We start from the raw sequence: 18,740 nt of genomic DNA, 5'->3' as shown, positions 1-18,740 counted from the left end.
CAATTACTGACAAGTGGATAGATAACAAACTAAGTAACAATACATCATAAAAATTAAATAGCAGAACAAATGAGGATTAAACATCATTTTAAGAATAAAAAAAAGTTAGACATTTTAAATAACATTTTAAACATTTGCGATCAGATAAAACTGCTATTTTATGTTGTCTTCTAATTCATTTAAAGTCTTCTTGACATAACAGGTTCATACACTAAATATATTACTTTTCCTTCATGCATTGGGATATCTTTCCAGATGCTAATATCTACCTGCTTTATTTCTTCTGGGATGGTCACATATGCATTTAGTAGCACTATGCACTATTCATGGAAGTCTGGTCTTATTTTATTCGATTTTTTGAATAATTAAGATTTGACTCAGGCTGAGAGCTACGGGTGCTGGGTGTGACTTAATTTGGCAGATTTCATATTATACGTAATGTAAGTTATCAAGATATTTTGTAAATGATGATGTACATAAAAATATATTTATAAATGTTGACTTATGTAAAATAACCTATGATAACTTCAGGGATTTAAATGCCCCCCTTTTTTTTTTCACTTACCCAACTGTACTCTTCGGCTAGCGTGTCCGACATCACTTCAAAATATTTGTTACGATTACTATTAATATGTTTACGTTAGTCTCCTTTAACATTAATATGTTTCAATTCATTGACCTAAATAAATAAATATATAAATAAAAATTGACTTTAATCTATAAATGCATAACCAACAAGATTTCTTATTCTATCATTTAAGAAAATTATTTCAACTTCACAGAACACTCAAGAAATCTAACTTTCCTCAAAATAAAATGCAAATGTAATGGAAACTTATTTATAAAATCATAACGTTTTCATTGCTTTGAGTTCCATATTTGTATTTTAGTACATTTTATGCAGTTAGTTTTTATATAAAGAAAATAAGATAATACTGAAATAGAAAATTTCATTTAAGCAAAAACGTAACAGAAATTACTTTATAAAATGAAAATGTGTGCAAAAAGTAAACAAAATAAAATAAAAAAAAAAAAAAAAAAAAAAACTATTAGGATTAATGTAAAATATTATTTTACAATACCACAGGAGCTATGTTGTTGAGAAACATTCTCTCTAAAAATTGAAGTTCTAATTCAGTTTTTAATTGGAATATATTTAATTCTGAATTTTTCGGTTGATTGCACAGTTAGGAGTTTTCAGCAACTCCACCTTTTCTTGCAATATTTGTAATCTAGATAAAGAATTTAAATTTTTTAAGATTAGATGTTGAAGTTCTGCGGAAGAGAAAAGGTCAGGGTATTACATATTTAATTCAGAAGTCAAACAACAAAAATCAGCGTTATATTTACAAAATTTTCACAGTAAACAGTCACTGTGAAAATTTTGTAAATATAACGCTGATTTTTGTTGTTTGACTTCTGAATTAGTATTTATTCGGCGTGTTATTGTGTCTTTATTACATAATTATTCTAAAAACCTGAAAACAGAACACTTTTAAAAAATTGACTATTGGCAAATTCAGAAAGTTACTGTTAAAAAATTTCCAGCTGCGGTAAGATAGATTTCCCACAAAGCAGGTTTAGGATTTGCTAGATTTGGCGAGAAATCACCCATTTGGCAACATCTTTCAGCGAAATTGGCAATATGCCGTAGACGGATGGAGAACCATTTAGAACGAGTTCTTACTGGTTTGACTTAGAATGTTCTCGAATGCATGCTAAAAGCTATATAAACCCTGCCTGTATGCGGAGTAGCAGTAGTATCTCGAGTCTATCGAGTTGATTTTCAGTCTAGTATTGAGTTGATTGGGGAGTGCGTAGAGAGAGTCTCTTAATGTATCGCGAGTTAGTGCATCATCGAGTCTTATCTTGGAGTGTGTTGAGCTCCAAGAACGATTGAACTGAGTCAGAAGCTGTATTCTAGTGCTTATTGTGGAGTGCATCGCGAGTTATAGCGTCGAGAATCTCGACAGTACGTCGAGTTCTGAGAAGACTGAACCTAGTCGGGAGCTGTACTCTAGCACTTTGCTGTGAAGCTGTCTTCACTGTTACAGCCTAAAGGCTCTGTTGCTGATTGTTTCAATGTGCTTGTCGCAGTTTTTGGACGACTGTAAACATGTTTTTGGAGATGTCCTGAATAATACTGGCAAATACATTGTGTGTTTATTAAGTGTCATCGTTAATCACTCCAAATTGCATGAACCTGTACAGGAATGCAACAGTACGAAACCTTTATTGGGTCTTTCTGATGAGCCTGCTTTTGGAGTATTAGTCCTCAGATTTGCAGTGAGGACTAGCTAAAACAGATGCAGAAAATTCTGGTTGAAAATATTTTCCTTGTGTGCACTCTGGTAGCAATGGCAAGCACAGCTCTGCTAGCTTTTTTACTATAGTACTTTTTTACTGTTTTTTACTTGTTTACTTTTTTTACTCATCTGAAGAATCGGAGAATTTAAATCGCTGGTGTTTTTTTTTTTTTTTTTGTTGTTGTTGTTTCCGCACCAAATTCTGCACTTTTCGATGTCTGAAAACTTCATAGCCAACTTTAACTTTTCTATGCCTTTTTCACTGAAAATTTTAAATTTCCGTTATCACTCATAAACAATAATTTAACATAAAGCAAAAAGAATGAATTAAATAATCGTTTAATGTTAGATTAAACATCTAAATGTTCTAGCAGCATTTATTTGCTCATGTATAATTATCGAAATATTTGATGTAAAATTAAATTAACAGTCATGGCTACATTATTTTATAAAATTCTGCAAATTTCAGATATTTTGCAACAATTTATTCAATAAATAAATCAAATAGAATTTTTATGGTTTCGAATTGTAGGATTATACTATTTCATTATTTTTCCACTGCAAAATTAAGGTGACCGAATAGATTTTGAGAGCATCAAATTTGTATAAAAAAAATGCAGTTAAATGTTAAAGCAAATATATATTATATCCTGATATGATTGTTAATTTTTGAATTTTTTAATACATGCATTCCTATTTTTAAACAACTAGTCTGGTAATTAAAATAATGTTAAGATTCAAAAACCAAACTACCAACTCGTACTAATAATTTATGGATAAAAGTACTAAAAATGGAGATGTTACTATATTTTAAAAATATTTTGGTACTGATGTCATTCATAACAGCATTTTCCATGTTCTATTCAGCTTTCTAAATTATACAGTGAGAAAAATGAGCAACAAGAACACATAATTATAGAAAATATCATACTTGTCGATGCAAAAATTTAGAGAACCCGGTGAAATTGCCAAAGTTCTCAATAATCTGGGGCTTGATGTGATGCAATCATTTTGTTCAGTTTGATTCATTTTTTCATATTACATATGTCATTTATCCATATCAGCCCAAAACCAAGAATTTGGCACCGTTTGTACACCTTCATCAAATTCAGCAATGTAAAAGAAACTCTTGAAAAGCTAAAATAATTATTTTAGGTATTTTAGGTAAATTTAAAATAGATCAAGTCTTAAAATAAATAAAAAAGCACTATTTCATTCAAAATATTTCAGGTTCAAAGCATAAGTTTAGAGAAGAACAATTTACAAATAGATTTGAGTTTTAATACAATTTATTCCTGTGTTCTTATTAAATACGCATTACTGTTCTTTTTTAATCGATACAGATTTAAGTTTTGGTAGAGGGATAATTTTTTTTTACTTTGGTGTAATAAAGGCGTTTCTTCGAAAACATAAATTGGAAGAAATATTCTTGATGAATACTTACAAAATAATCTCTCTCTCTCTTTATTTATTTATTTATTTATTTTTAAATCTTAAATGATCATAAACAGCGTTTTTGTTAAAAATGCTATCTGTAAAATTTTCTTTAGTAAACACCAGCAAAATGGAAACTGCCCTAACATAATTAGAATTTTATTTATTTTATTAATGTATGTATAATGATGTATCTAAGTATGAAATCAATTAAAAATCAGCTTGCCATTTAAAAAAAAGCCTTGCTTTTATCAATTAACCCAAGTACATTTAGAAACAAATTTAATTGGTTTAATTATTCAGAGACTACTTTTAAGGAATGACTATATAGAAAATATTTCATATGAAATAAAGTTGCAACACTTAACTAATAGGATCACGTTCATTATTCTTTGCAGAACTTTATTGACATAGCTAATTTTATCTGCATATACATGTTTATGAATTAAATGTATATTCAACTGAGTAAAAGGAAATAATTATTTAATTTAAATTTTGTATATTTTGCTCTTTAAACAACCTGTTATTAGTAGTATATTCTGAGGCAGGAAAATGATGTTCTATTTTTATTGCATTGCATGATTATTTTCGTGTTATTTAAAAAAACATTAGCAAGCCTTGTGAAAACATAATCGAGTATATTTAGTTATCAATTAAATAAATTACATCATCAATTAAATAAATTACACAGACATCAGAAGTATGCAACCTGATAATGTAATGAAAGTATGTAGCATTTATGAAAAATTGTGGCTCGAATTGAAAGAACAGGAAATTTCTACAAATATTCTCATATTTAGAGTTGATTTTGGACTGACATCACTTTCATGAATTATTAGTTTTTTCTTCTTGATTGGTATGATGTCTCTTTCATCACTTGAGTATTCGTGATACAATTCTGCTTCAATAGATGATAAATTAGGGGAGATCTCACATCGACTAGACTTCATGATGAAATCCATAATTAACAATTGCCTGTTGTTTTTTTGTCCCCCTAAATCTTTTTAAACATCCGTATATAGATTTAAACACTTACTAAGCTCCCCTTGGAATCGGAGATTTCATTCGACATTTGTGTCATATTGTAAAAAATGATTACCTAATTTTCTTCCCAATTCAAGTCCTACACTGATGACTTTAGCTGTGAATGCAGCTGGTTCAGATTGGTCTTCATCATGTTTATTTGTTTCATGAATCATGTTAACTAACTCATCCTCATTTAGTTCTTCATCAACCATTATTCCTTTAATATATGCTTGAGCTAAATCCTCAAAACCTTCTCCTACTACAGTTTGAGCCAATTTAGTGATCTGAGAATATTCACACTCTAATGGTAATCTATCATTCTCATCTTTAGCAACATCCAGCGTATTGCTTTCCAGCATGCGTTGAGCATTGATTGTTTAATCTGAGTATATGACAGTCCAACACAATCTAAGATTGTAAATTTCTTCCAAGCATCCATAAGAGTAAGATTCATTATTCTCCATTTTTTCTAAAATATACCTAAAGGTTTGTTTGATATACACAATGTTGTAAAAGCCAGAAAATATTACTTGATTCAATGGCTGTAATAAAGAAGTTGTATTTTTTGGGCAAAAAGACTATTTCTACTTTTTTGTGTTGTAAATTTTGAAGATGACCAGGTGCATTATCTATTAAAAGAAGAGTCTTAAAAGGCAATCCTTTTTTACCTAAATAATTTTTGACATCTGGGACAAACATGGTAAGAAATCATTCATTGAACCTTATGGCAGTGACCCGTGCTTTCCTGTTAGGCATCCAATAAAAGGGAAGGTTATTTATATTTGTTCCTTTAAATGAACATGGTGTTTTTGATTTGTTAATAACCAATGGTTTCATTATATAATTGCCTGAAGCATTGCAACAGAAAAAAATTGTATGACTTTTCACTACCTTATGACCACTAGCTGATTTGCAAGGTACAGTCAAAAGTCGTTAATTCGGACACCTATAATCCGGAATGATCTATAATCCGGACCTCAAAGCTAAAAACTTTCTGCGCATGTGCCGCGTTAGCACAGGCGTTTTACGCGAGCGCGTAAGAACTTGACTACTGCGCATATGCGTGTGAGCAAGCGCAGAATACGTTTTCGCCTGCGCGTTTAATGTATAACGGACGGTGTAGGCTAAAATTATCTAATTATCTATTTCAGTTAATGTTAATGATTGCGTTGTTCCTTAATCTTCGAATAGGATCCCGCTTATTATTTTTTGCAGACTGTAAGAGCAATTTTATAAAAGTAAACTTGAACTTTCGATTATGTCAAATAGAATTTCCGATGCTGGAACTTCCAAAGGATCTACAAAACGAAAGTATGTTTCAATGTCCAACAAACAAAAAGTGAAATTGCTGAAAAAAATGGATAAAGACATGAAGAATGTGACAGAGAGGTTAGTGAAAACGAAAAAATTTCCATTGACCAGTTAGTCGGTATTCTCGGCACAGCAATTAACGGGACTTGAACAGCAGAACTCTTTAACTGAAAAGAAATTATGTCTGTTTATAGAATTAAAGAGAAAGTATTAGTATCACATAAAATGAAGCAACTTAAACAACTTACATTGAAAGAAATGTTTAATAAAGTAAACAAATAAATATTAAGCTTTTTTTTTTTGTAAATTTTGATACCCTTTAGATCATAATTGTTCTTTATTTCATAAATTACGGTTTCATATTTTTAATTTTAGAATTTCTGCATGCCATCTTACGAGATTTAAACTGATGATCTATAATCCGGAAAAATCGATAATCCGGAATCGCCGAAGTCCCGACGAGTCCGGATTAACGACTTTTGACTGTATTTTTTTTTTTTTTTTTCAGAACAACGTAGACACGTCAGCATTGAAGATCTGATCAGAAATGTAGGAGATCGTGGCAATTGATTTCAGCAAATTTTGCTGGATATTGTTGTTACATTCGAATCAGCAGATGCACTTTCTCCTTTCAATCTTAGATTATGTAAAGAATGCCTTTGTTTAAATATTATTAAATCTCTCAAACCAACCATGACTTGTGGAAAAAGATACCTTTTTTTCATCTGACAAAGTCGATAGTGACCGATTCTTAAGTGCTTTATAAATTTTTAAAGCCTTGTTTCTAATAGCATCAGTATCAATTGGAATCCATTTTAAATTTTCGTCTTCTACCCATATCTAATTCTTTTTCTAGTAGAGTCTTCATTTTTTTTTTTTTAATTGTCCTTATTGTGGCTTCGTTCATGGAGTAAAATTTAGCAACATTTGTTACTCCTTCTCTATTACATAGATGATCTAATATTTTAATTTTTGCTTCTAATTTCATTTTTGATTTTTTTTTAAAAATCGTTTTGGCATTATAATACTTTAAAAAATTTACATAAATTATAAAAAATGCCACAAAAACTATAAATGTTGAAAACTTGCTAGTAAACATTCAGATATGTAGATAAAAATGATGTAATCCTTGCTGCTAAAATACTGATACTGCATTAGTTCGCGTGAACCATATAATTTAAAATTTTACTGTTATGAAATACATATACATACTATTGAGATTCCCCTAACACGGGGAATCCCCATCCTTGTTGTTGCCACCAGTGTTACCAAAGAAATGAGATTAAAAAATGACTTCAAATGTATGTATTTGCATTTATGCAGCAAATACTATTTTACTAAGTTTTTGAAATCTGTTAATTTTTAAACTGTGTAAAACTGAAATCATGTAAAACAGGTAAGTACTGTATAAATCGAGGGATAGGTGTATTTCCACGAGATGTTAATACATCAGAACTTTAAATGTCTGTACATATATACTTGAAGATGAAATCCTGCAAAGTTGACAAATGTTTTTAGGAAAATGAAAATTAAAATGGAAATACAAATTTAAATTTCAATAAATTTGACTTTCTTATCGTCAAGACTGCACTTGCATTGTTTTAGAGTGGAATTCATACAGAAAAGCTTCTAATTTCAAAATTGTCGTGTAGTTTTTGTAGTAAAATATATTCCTGTTTCTAACTTTTCCAGGTCTAATAAAGAATACTGCTTTAACATATGGTTAAATAAAATGAAAAGGCATGATCTTTTGTAGTATTTGTAATAATTTGTCTGTCATGTTACCACAAGTTTTTGTTGGTGTTAATTGTTTTTTATTTTCATTTTTTACTCAGAATTGCAGAATTCCAGGTCTTTAAATTTCTAGAAGATAAGCAACAAAGCATAGTATTTAAGAAAAATTTTTATTATTTGCACTTCAAATGCCGCATATGTCAACTAAGTTTAAAGTTGTATATTTTAATACAGAATTAAAAAGAATTAACACCAACGTGCTGCTAATTTGTGTGTGTCCAGTGAATTAGAGGAAAGACCATTCTTAATGCCCATCAACCATGATTTACCAACAATGCGAGAAACAGGCCATCTTTGGAAATCAGAATTTATTTTAGCAACATAAACGTTATTTATACTAGATTTGCATTTGCTGTCATGTAAGTTTTTGATGGGCTTCTGAAACAAAAGAAAATATTTGTTGGTGGTATGATGAAATAAAATATTTGATACTAATACTCTCCGACTGTCATCTAAAATCACACAATCGTTTCCTTTGTTGAAACAATTTATTGTGAATAGGTTTTCTTTTCCTTTTTTATTTGGACATCTGCAGCTTCATTTAGAGTATGCCCTTCCTCGATGAACTAATGTTCAGTTGTAGTGGGTTCCTGGGCATAGCCTTATCCCAGTGTAGTAAGTTAATACTTTTACGAATGTTAAAGAAATAATGTTGCTGAAGTTCGTAAAAATAAAAATTCGAAGAGCAGTTATGGCAGTGAAATGAAATGAAAGCAATTGTGACATTATAATCAGTAGTAATGGCAGAGTTTGCAGCAAATATAAGATGATGAGTTTTGAAGTTAAAACCTAGAGCTAGTTGGAGTGTGAGCAGCAGAGGCAATCGGGGGCGGAGAGAGAAGAAAAAGCCCTTTTCTTCTTTTTTCTTCCCCCTCTCCTCGAGTATTCAAGGCTGAATGGTTCAGTAGTCAGGTGGTAGGCGGGAGCTTGTTGAACTTCTGTTGGCTGGCAGAGGAGTAATCCTATTGGGTGAAGTGTGATTTACAGTGTGCTACGGGGAAGGCCTAGGCTGTTTTCAATCCATACTCCTTTAGAAGGGTACAAAGACACACATCATTTCCAGGTTCCTGGGTTGTACCTTATCCTGTGTATAGCACGTGAAATACACTGGTGTGCAAAAATTAAGGACGAAGTCGAAAAATTAGCATATCAGCTGAACGAAGAGGCAGAGCGGACAGAAAGACCAATCCCGAGATTAAGTAAGGTGATCTACGGTAGCACTTGCGCAGATATGCAGGTAGACATAATGGGGGAGTGTCTGAGTTGTATAAAGCATGTTCTCGGTGAAAGATCAGTATTTCTGGCAAAGAGATTGCACACCGTATAGCAGTTAAAATCACACTGAGTTGCTGCCTCGGCGAGAAATGGCGAATAATCAATCTGTTAGATGACATCTGGATGCTTTTACCCGAGGTCATTGGGAAGTTGGAGGAAGGCCGCCGTGTGACAAGTGTGGCTGCAGAGATCGGAATTGCTCACAGCATCGTTTCACGACTTTGGAGACAATTTAAAACTACAGGAACAGCTATCCGGGGGTTTAGTAGTGGTCGTTCACGAGGAACCACACCTGCAGATGACCGGTATATTGCCTTACAGGCCAGAAGAAACAGGCGGCAGACAGCGGGAGAAATCGCTAGACACACGACGCAGGCGACTGGACGACAGATATCGCGTTTTACCGTGGCCAGAAGACTGCAGGGTGGTGGTCTGTTTGCACGACGCCCTGTACGGTGTGTACCTCTAACGCCTGCCCATCGGAGAAGGCGTTCTCTGTGGTGCCGGGAACACCGGAATTGGAGAGACAATGAATGGGGACGAGTACTCTTTACAGATGAGAGCAGATTCAGTCTGAGTAGCGATTCTCGTCGCATACTCATCTGGAGAGAGCGGGGAAGCCGCAATAATCGATCGAACATCATTGAAAGGGACAGGTATGGAGGTGGCGGTGTTAACTTCCGAAGGTTTAGCAAGACGGATGTTGTCTGTTTTTGGTTATGAAAAGTATAAATTGTTAGTGTAACTAACTGTGCGTTCTGTGTCTGGGTGTGAGATGTTAATGTAAAACTGAGTAGCGTAGTGATCAGCTAGTGACTCAGCTTTCTCAGTTTCTGTGTATGTGATCCCAGAGGGGCCATTAAGGGGCAGAATATTTGTGTAGCATCTATTATATCTAGAAGCAGCTTTCCATATACATGATCATCAGTAGAGAGTGATTCTAAATATCTAGACCATTTGTTTTGTGCGTGTACTGACTTCCTGATTCAGCCGATTTAAAATTCTCTTAACTTCTGGGCATCTGGTCCTCTGCCATATTTTTCTAGCTCTCTTTCTGTTAGCTAAAAGTTCTCTAATAGCAGGATCTCTGGCCCTACCAGTCAACGGGACCGCCTTGCTATTTTTCAGAGCACGGTTAAGTGTGCTAGTAAAATCTTCGATAACTGCGTCTAACTCGTCTTCACTGTGTATCGCGGGTAACGGGTACTGAGTGTTGTTTAGAGCTACCCAGTTCATAATAAAGGCTCTTTTGTGTGATGTACTATAGCTACTGATATTCACCTCCATTAAAACAGGGTTATAATCAGAGAATAGTTCACGTAATCTTTCTATCCTTGATGGTTGATAAATATTTTTTAGCAGGAAAAATTCAATAATGCTTGCAGATCTATAGCATGTTGGGTAGGAGGGAGCTACAACAGTAAAGTTGGCCGTTGAGGCAAATTGATTAACAATGTGACCATTTGAATTATCATTTCTGCAGTTCCGATTTTTGTGGTGTGAGTTAAAGTCTCTACCTATGATAATTTTATTGTTTAGTTTGGATATAGCCATTAAATCGGCGAAAAATCCTTCTGTGGTTTACGGTTGAGTAACTAGATCGAGACGAACGTGATTGGTTGTAGAGTGTGTGGTATGATTATGATAGCTACCGCCTTCATGGCCGAAAGCTGTTGAACTGTGATTACAAAGTGAGAGATGGAGCGCTTAAGGATCCTCGTTAAGCGCTCCATCTCTCACTTATTTCAATTTTTTCCACCAGCATTTTTTGTGATTGGTTGAAATTCTTTCTTGTCTTCAATCCATACTAATTTAAAGGGATGGCTGAGTGAATGAGGGGCTAGAGGACATGATGGACAAATTAAATTAAGCCTGCTTCAATATTAATTAGTGATGCGATAGGAATAAAAATTTTAATTTTCCCAATTTTTGGTGCTAAGCTAGGCAATTAGGTATATTACAATAATTAGTTAAAGAATAATTAATTAGTTTTTTGGGTCTTTTTTAAACTGGTGTAAAGGCCCTTATTTTCGTGAGCCCGTCGTAATCGCAAAAATCAAAGCTTTGCGAAATACTTTTTTTCCCCCCCAACTTTACTTAAGTACTTTTAAAATTTTTCAACTTTCTGTTCTGTTCATATAAAATTCGTGAAATTTTCAACTCGCGAAATCACCGATATATTCATTTTTGTGAAAATTACGGCCTGCAAAAATAAGGGCCTTTACAGTAATTAAACGTTTATCAAAAACCTTTATTGTATGTCTCTGAGGATGGTTTTAGGCCTTTTCCTGTGTTCTTCGGATTTGATATGATTTAAAATTGGTATTGTGGACTTGTTTGCCCTGGTTATATCATTGTAGAATTTTTGACTGGAGGAACAACTTTTGGTTGTGGTGGTGTAGGTAAATTTTGACTTGAAGTGCTTCGTTGATTTACAGTGTTAACTGCATTCTGGACATAATTAGTATCGTTTTCAGGGTCCAGAGGACGAAATATATTTTTCATGGCAATGAAATTTGATGCATCTCTAAGAATTACAGTTTTTTAAAATCTGTTTTACACGGGAACCGATTGTCCGATTTTGATGCGGTTTCCTGCATTCAATAGCAATTTCATGCTCCACAAATTTTATATCTGCATCTCAAATAGGATGCAAGTTGTAGGAAAATGCTTTTGAAAGCAGCAAGCCGCATCAAAATCACACGACTCGAAAGTTAATGATCCATTTTGATGCGTTTTGCTGCTTTCAACTGCAAATGCATGCCCCATCATTTTGATATAAGTTTTATGTCTGTATCTCAATTAGGGCGTAATTTCGCCGGGTTGTCTGTCTATACCAGGGTTTCTTAAACTGGAGTCGCTGGACTTGCAGCAGGGGGTTGCCTAGAATTTTAGCAGTTTTGATATTTCTTTAATTTATTATAATACTTTTACAATTACCAAATATTTTTACATAATACAATACATCTTAAAATAGATATGGCAATACAGACAAAGAAAAAAAAAATGAATCCGTTTCGACGCCTTCATTTTATAATAGAAACGTTCATTTTTCTTGCTTTGCACGTGACGCTGTCATTTCATCTGTTACTTATTTAAAATGTTCACATTGTTCTATGTCTTAAAATTAGAAATTAAATGTAGTGACCTAAAACTGCAAGTGTACAAAAGAAAAAATTGACAGTTTCACTCACGCATGTGTCGGATTTGCGCAGTACTTATTGGGTTCCACAGAATTTTTGTAAATACAGTCAAAAGTAGTTAATCCGGACTCATCGGGACTTTGGCGATTCCGGATTATAGATCATCAGTTTAAATCTGGTAAGATGGCATGAAGAAATTATACAATTAAAAATATGAAACCGTTATTTATGAAATAAAGAACAATTATGATCTAAAGGGTATCAAAATTTACAAAAAAAAGCTTAATATTTATTTGTTTACTTTATTAAACATTTCTTTCAACAAGCACATGCGTAAAGCATACATTAAGCATAGTCGAAATTAGAAAATTGCAACCAGAAAACTATTTGATGTGTACTTGTGGTATTTATAATGACAAGGAATTTGATTTAAATCATATCAAAGACGGAATACATCGAGATGAAATACTACATTTAGTAAGGAATTATAAGCCGAATAAAATAAAAACATTTGCCCTGAAGATAAGGATAGTGCTGACAAATCAACTTCCAGTTCATTGCGCGCTGCGATGTCCCCCCTGCAGAGCAGCATGAAATTGATAAACAGATTTCGGAATGGTTAAGAAACAAAGGATATGCCTTTTTCCATTTTTTGCAGCAATTCCACTTTTTGTTTAATGGACTTCGAAACATACTTTTGCTTTGTAGATCCTGTACATATTAGTAAATATATATCGGAAATTCTGTTTGACATAATCGAAAGTTCAAGCTTACTTTTATAAAATTGCTCTAACAGTCTGCAAAAAATAATAAGCCTGATCCAATTCGAAGATTAAGGAACAACGCAATCTGCAACATTAACTGAATTAGATAATTTTAGCTCAGCTTATACCGTCTGTTATACGTTAAACGCGCATGCGTAAACGTATTATGCGCATGTGCACAGGCAAAGTCACAGCCGTAAAGGTCTTATGAGCACACGTAAACGCGACGTATGCGCAGAAAGTTTGTAGCTTTGAGGTCCGGATTATAGATCATTCCGGAGTATGGGTGTCTGAATTAATGACTTTTTGACTGTATTATGGCGTCCTGGGAATCGCAAAAAATTCTCAGTGGTAATAAGGTATTGCAACTGAAAAATATACTATACGTATGTATGCCTTATAGGCTTACCATCCTCGTGGTTAGAATTAGCGTTTGAATTATCCGAGATTTCATGTTGTTTTCTTTTTATATTTAACTTAAAATTATCATTAAAAGCATTAGCAAGGCTATCTAAGGGTTTTTTTAGCATACTGAGATATTTAAAAACACACTTACCCTTAAGGGGCTCCAGTACTTTCAATGTATCACAGTTTGCTTTTGCCGTAAGAGGTGTATGCTGGTCCATGTCCGATGCGACTCTTACAGCATCCAATTGTTGCTTGAGGAGACGAGTATTCTCAATCTTAGCTTCTAAGGGGATGATTTGAGTATGGAACGAGTTAAGAGAAGATTAAGAGACATATCCTAAAATAATATGTCCAATTGTATCAAAATATTAGCAGTTTACAGCTATAAGGTGAATTATTCAGTATAATGATTTTTTAATGTTGACACTGATGGCAAATTGCTGCTAGAAATTCTGTGGTTTAGAGATATATAATCGTCCAGAATATAATATTTCATCACAATTATTCTTTTTCAAAGTAAAAAAATAAAATTTACAATAAAGCTTAGAACTAACATGAAAACTAATAGATAGTTCTTGTAACTATGCAATACATCTGGATTTATATCATAAAAATATTTTTCAATAAATAATAGATCAATAAATAAGTATCTTAATATTTTATTCATACTTACAAGCCAGATGATGGGTAACAGGTATAAGAACACACCTCTATTTTCCATGCAATGCAGAAAAATACATAGTAGCTTCATCTGCCAAACGGTCTAGTACATTTATGCAGCATTGTTGTCTAACAAGACTCCAGGTAACTCGAGAATCATGGGAATATTCCAAGTAAACACCACTTTCCCATTGAAATTTTTAAATTTCAGTCACTTAAATCTAATATCCATACATAATTTACATAATCTTACCACATAAAAGATTAATCATTATTATAATTAAAAGATTTACTTCAAAAGATATTTTACAAATAGATATTTTAGATAGGAGAAAAACATATTTATTATATATGCCTTGTACAATGACTAGAACTTTAAGCACTTAAGTGTAACTAAGCAGATGGAACAAATAAATATAATACTGGTTTTTGAGTAAATGGAATCTAATTTCAAATTTTTAAACAAAGTAAGGGGGGGTATCAAAGTATCAATATACGACAATTCCAATAATGAGTATAAGGATGGTACCTTACTCTAGATATAATATTACATGAATAATTAATTTTTATTAATCATGTATAAATATTCCTTTCTTTAGTTTTGTTAGTCAAAACATACTTTTATTTTTAATTATTAACTGTAGAATGTTTGTCATTTCACAGCAAAATGCATTGTGAAGGAAATACATAAAGTCCATGCGGTGACCAGACAAAAGGACGAAAGTGCACACGACAAAAGCCCACAAAAATGACCCCACTGGGATAATTGCCCACGCGACTAATACCCACACCGATGAAAGCGCACATTGATGAAAGCCCACACAGATAAAAGCCCACATAGATAGAAGGGCACGCTGATAAAAGTCCACACTAACAAAAACCCACACCGATATATACGTCATGAATAGAGATAAAATAAAAAATAAATGAATAAGAAATAATTGAACAATAAATTTAAGTAGCGGAACACATTTCATTTTCGTCTCCGGCTGAATTAAATTCGTATATATATATATATAGTACAGAGAGTCAATCAAAATAATATAATTAAAAACATATACATGTATGTATCTTTGTTTTTATATTTACGCAAGAAATGGAAGTGCCTTTGTATAAGTGTGACAAAGGGAGGTGAAAGGGAATACTGGCCACACAGCTTATTTTAATTCTACAAAATTATAAGGAGTATAATATGTATGTAAATTTTCATCATATACAGAGAATAATTTATGAATAATTTAACACTACAGAAAATTTTGCATTATATGAATTTAATATGGAGAATTAAAGCCGAACTTTCATTTTAACGAAAAAAAATAAAAGTACAGTATTCTATTATGATTAAGCGCAAACACCGTTTTAATGGTGAATAAAAAGCATGGTTTCAAATAATCCAGTTAAATTTTGACAACTTGGATTTTACATAAATTAATTTCATTCCCACTTGAAATTTAATTTTTTTAATCATAATAATTACTCGTAAAATTTTTCAGGAAGTCATAGTTATTTTGGATTTCCTGAAAATGTGTGCTGGTTTTAAGTGGGCATTCGTCTTGTGGGCTTTTGTCATGTAGTTTTCTAACTGGCCGCTGGCTATTCAGGCAGGAAACCATTGCCTTCCTTTTCTTTTGCCCCCAGCTGTGTGAAAAAGCAGTTAAAGAGAGGAGAGCCTTGCTTAATTGCTTTATTCCCTATGGAACCTGGGGCGCCAAAGAAGGCCTCAGAAGGGAGGGTGTGGCAGGAGAACAATTAAAGAGGATTTTAAATGTTTTTTGTTAGTTACCTACTAGAAAATAACATTATCTGAAATTCCCCTTGTAACTGAAGTTAACCCCTTTCTTACATTTCTTTAGTATAGTTCTTGAATAACCTTTTGTCTAAGGATTTAGTTAGAATTTCAATTATTTTAAAAATTTCAATAATTGGAAAATGAAAGGAATTAAATATTTTTTAACCATTTTTAAAGGGATAATTCACTGTTTTTGCAGTAAAACTGCAGAGTGGAAAAATATGCTAGTTCCTGATTTGATAGTGTCTCTAACAACTTTTTGATGAACTAATTAAACATGCTTGTTATATCAAAGCCATTGTTTAAAAGTAAAACTACTGAACTATTTCTAAAAACATTAAATTATTACATATATTAAAATTTACGTACAAGTAATATTTTTCATTTTAACTTTCATATGGTTGAAAACGCAACCATGTGAAAGTTAAAATGAAAAATATGAAACCGTAATAAAAGTTAAACTATTCGAATAATTTTAATAACACAGGTTTCTGAACTTAGCAACAAGAGGATTTTTAAGAACCATGAGCCCAGCGTTGTAAGAAAAGTAATCTTGCACATTAAAAATAATTTTTATTTCAATAAAAATATTATATTACTCGATTAACTGTAAACGCTTAAAAAACAGTTCATTTCAATTTACCGTAATTATTTATATACAAAAACTTTGATTGAAGCAAATTTAAACAGCATTTAGAAACTGAAAATTCACTGGAACATTTCTTTTGTGGGTTTTATGCTGTTATTATGTGTTGAATATTATTTCGCCTAGATTAAGAAAAAGAAACTCATAACATGTAAAAATTTATTAGGTAGAAAAACTATCAAATTAAGGTCATTTTCTTCTCCTCGAAGTGCATTGATTTCCTTATACGAATTTCATATTCTGACAGCACAGAAATAGTGGCCACATATCTTGTAGGAGGTATTTCTTAAAAGCCTCATGTGTTGACGATCAAGTAGAAAAAAAAATGTTTTGTTATGGAGTTACGTTTTGAATAACTTTTTTCTTCTATTGAATGAGTTCAAAGTTTCTAATATCTTGTTTTCTAGCATGAAATGTTTCACCAGTTTTTAAGGTTCTTTTCTAAGAATAATTCTAATTCATTAAGCAGAAGTTAGTAAGAACAAGTAAGGTGTACTTCAAATTTGATCTCTTAGGTTTATTAGGTCTGGCTACCAAATAACTGTTTTTGAATTCAACATCAAATTTTAAACATATATTTTTTTTTAAATTTGTGTCTTTTATTTTCAAAAAACATGCACGTAATCCGAAGTTTCTGTGACAAAAGTTAGTATAAGAAAAGTGGGACAAATTAAATTATCTGTATATTTAGTCACTATTAAAAACGAATTCTGGCTAGACTATGGGTCCTCAATCAGGAGGAATAGCCCTAAGGGGAATTTCAAAGTTTCAGAGAGTAATTTAGTCCACCTTTTCTTTACGTATTAAGTATTTAGATTTAGTTTATGAATACAAAAAAGAACATTTATTCAAATTTTGGTATTTACCAACATGTTTGATACTTGTTTAATTTACTTAAAAAATAATCCGTATTTAAACAAACACATATCTACTTTTCAAGTTTTGGGAAGGAGAGGTTGAATGATCATTTAGCAATGGTGGAAAGGGTATATGGGGAAAAAGCTGGTGAGAATCACTGGTCTAGACTGAGCCAACTTGATTTAAATTTAGAATTTTATACTCTATATAGAATTTTATACGAATCTTTAGTTCTTACTGTAGAGTCATTAGGTTTTATATATATATATATATAATGTTGTATGATCTTAAATCCATTTAGTGCGAATACAAGTTATTATTACTTGCGCAATTGCTGCAAAGTTAGTTAATAATAATTTATTTCCTAAACAGTATTGATTAATTGATTATATTATCTCCCGAGTTTAATTAAAGTAGAATTATTTTAAAAGTGTGAATCTATACTGTATATAGGTATACAAAGATACACATACATATACATGTATGTGTATCTTTGTTTTTATATTTACGCAAGAAATGGAAGTGCCTTTGTATCAGTGTGACAAAGGGAGGTGAAAGGGAATACTGGCCACACTGCTTATTTTAATTCTAAAAACTGGTAAGTTATAACTGGTAAGTTACTGGTTAATACTGGTAAGTTATATTTTGAAAGATGTTTTGAAGTAATTTGAAAGCAAAATGTTAATAATGTTTTAACGGGGACTGGAGTTAAATCATCACGAAGAATAAAATTTCAATTGTAAAAGGAAAATTAAAACATGTAATCATTGTCATTGATCGAAAATTAGTTGACTTTTCAAGGGAATCAAACCAACTCCCGTTCAATGAACAATAATTGATAAAAATACGTAAATACGAAAGTGTTTCGTCTGGTGTCCGCCGACAACATCGCGGCAAAAACATCGCGGAGGAAAACGTCGCGGAGAAAACAACGCAAGGCGAAAACGTCGTGCTACAAAACATCGTGGGAGAACACATCGCAAAGAGAAAAACATCGCAGTTCTAAAACATCGTGGTGCAAAATATCGTCGTCGAAAATAAAGCGGTTCAAAAACTTCGCAATTTAAAAACATAGTCGTCGAAAATATCGTGATAAAAAATAAAGTATCTACAAATCATCGCATGACGATAACATCACAGACATGCTTTTTTCAGACATGCTTTAATAACTGTAAATGGATATTCCCATAATGATTCGTGAGCGCAAGAGGGTAAGAAGGATAATTTTTACTTTCATATTTTTTATTAATACATTTTTGCTGAGAAAATAAAAAGGAAACTTAAGTATAGAAAATTAATGCAACTTATAGCACTTAATAGAATTTT

At 32.2% G+C, this 18,740-nt stretch overlaps 1 protein-coding gene and 1 long non-coding RNA gene across 5 annotated transcripts in view; one reads left to right on the top strand and one right to left on the bottom strand.

The window, feature by feature from the left end:
• LOC146998837 (uncharacterized) overlaps window positions 1–14,286 on the bottom strand; it is a 101,949-nt gene extending 87,663 nt beyond the window's left edge. For 2 of the 4 annotated variants that reach the window (XR_015039765.1, XR_015039768.1), the window contains exons 1-3: window positions 13,610–14,286; window positions 6,186–6,244; window positions 3,238–3,443 (exon numbers count right to left, since the gene is read on the bottom strand). This is a non-coding gene — a long non-coding RNA (uncharacterized LOC146998837). The remainder of the gene's footprint in view (window positions 1–3,237; window positions 3,444–6,185; window positions 6,245–13,609) is intronic. The other 2 variants (XR_015039766.1, XR_015039767.1) reach the window with 2 other exon arrangements.
• LOC146998836 (uncharacterized) overlaps window positions 1–18,740 on the top strand; it is a 215,673-nt gene that overhangs the window by 97,700 nt on the left and 99,233 nt on the right. The gene's annotated exons all lie outside the window — the stretch shown is intronic.

Source organism: Stegodyphus dumicola, chromosome 2 (genome assembly GCF_044657685.1).
Source record: "Stegodyphus dumicola isolate Sdum_Otavi_A_Nest chromosome 2, ASM4465768v1".
Classification (NCBI taxonomy): Eukaryota; Metazoa; Arthropoda; class Arachnida; order Araneae; family Eresidae; genus Stegodyphus; species Stegodyphus dumicola.
Note: the sequence above shows the minus strand (reverse complement) of the source record. Positions and strands in the feature narration are given on the sequence as shown.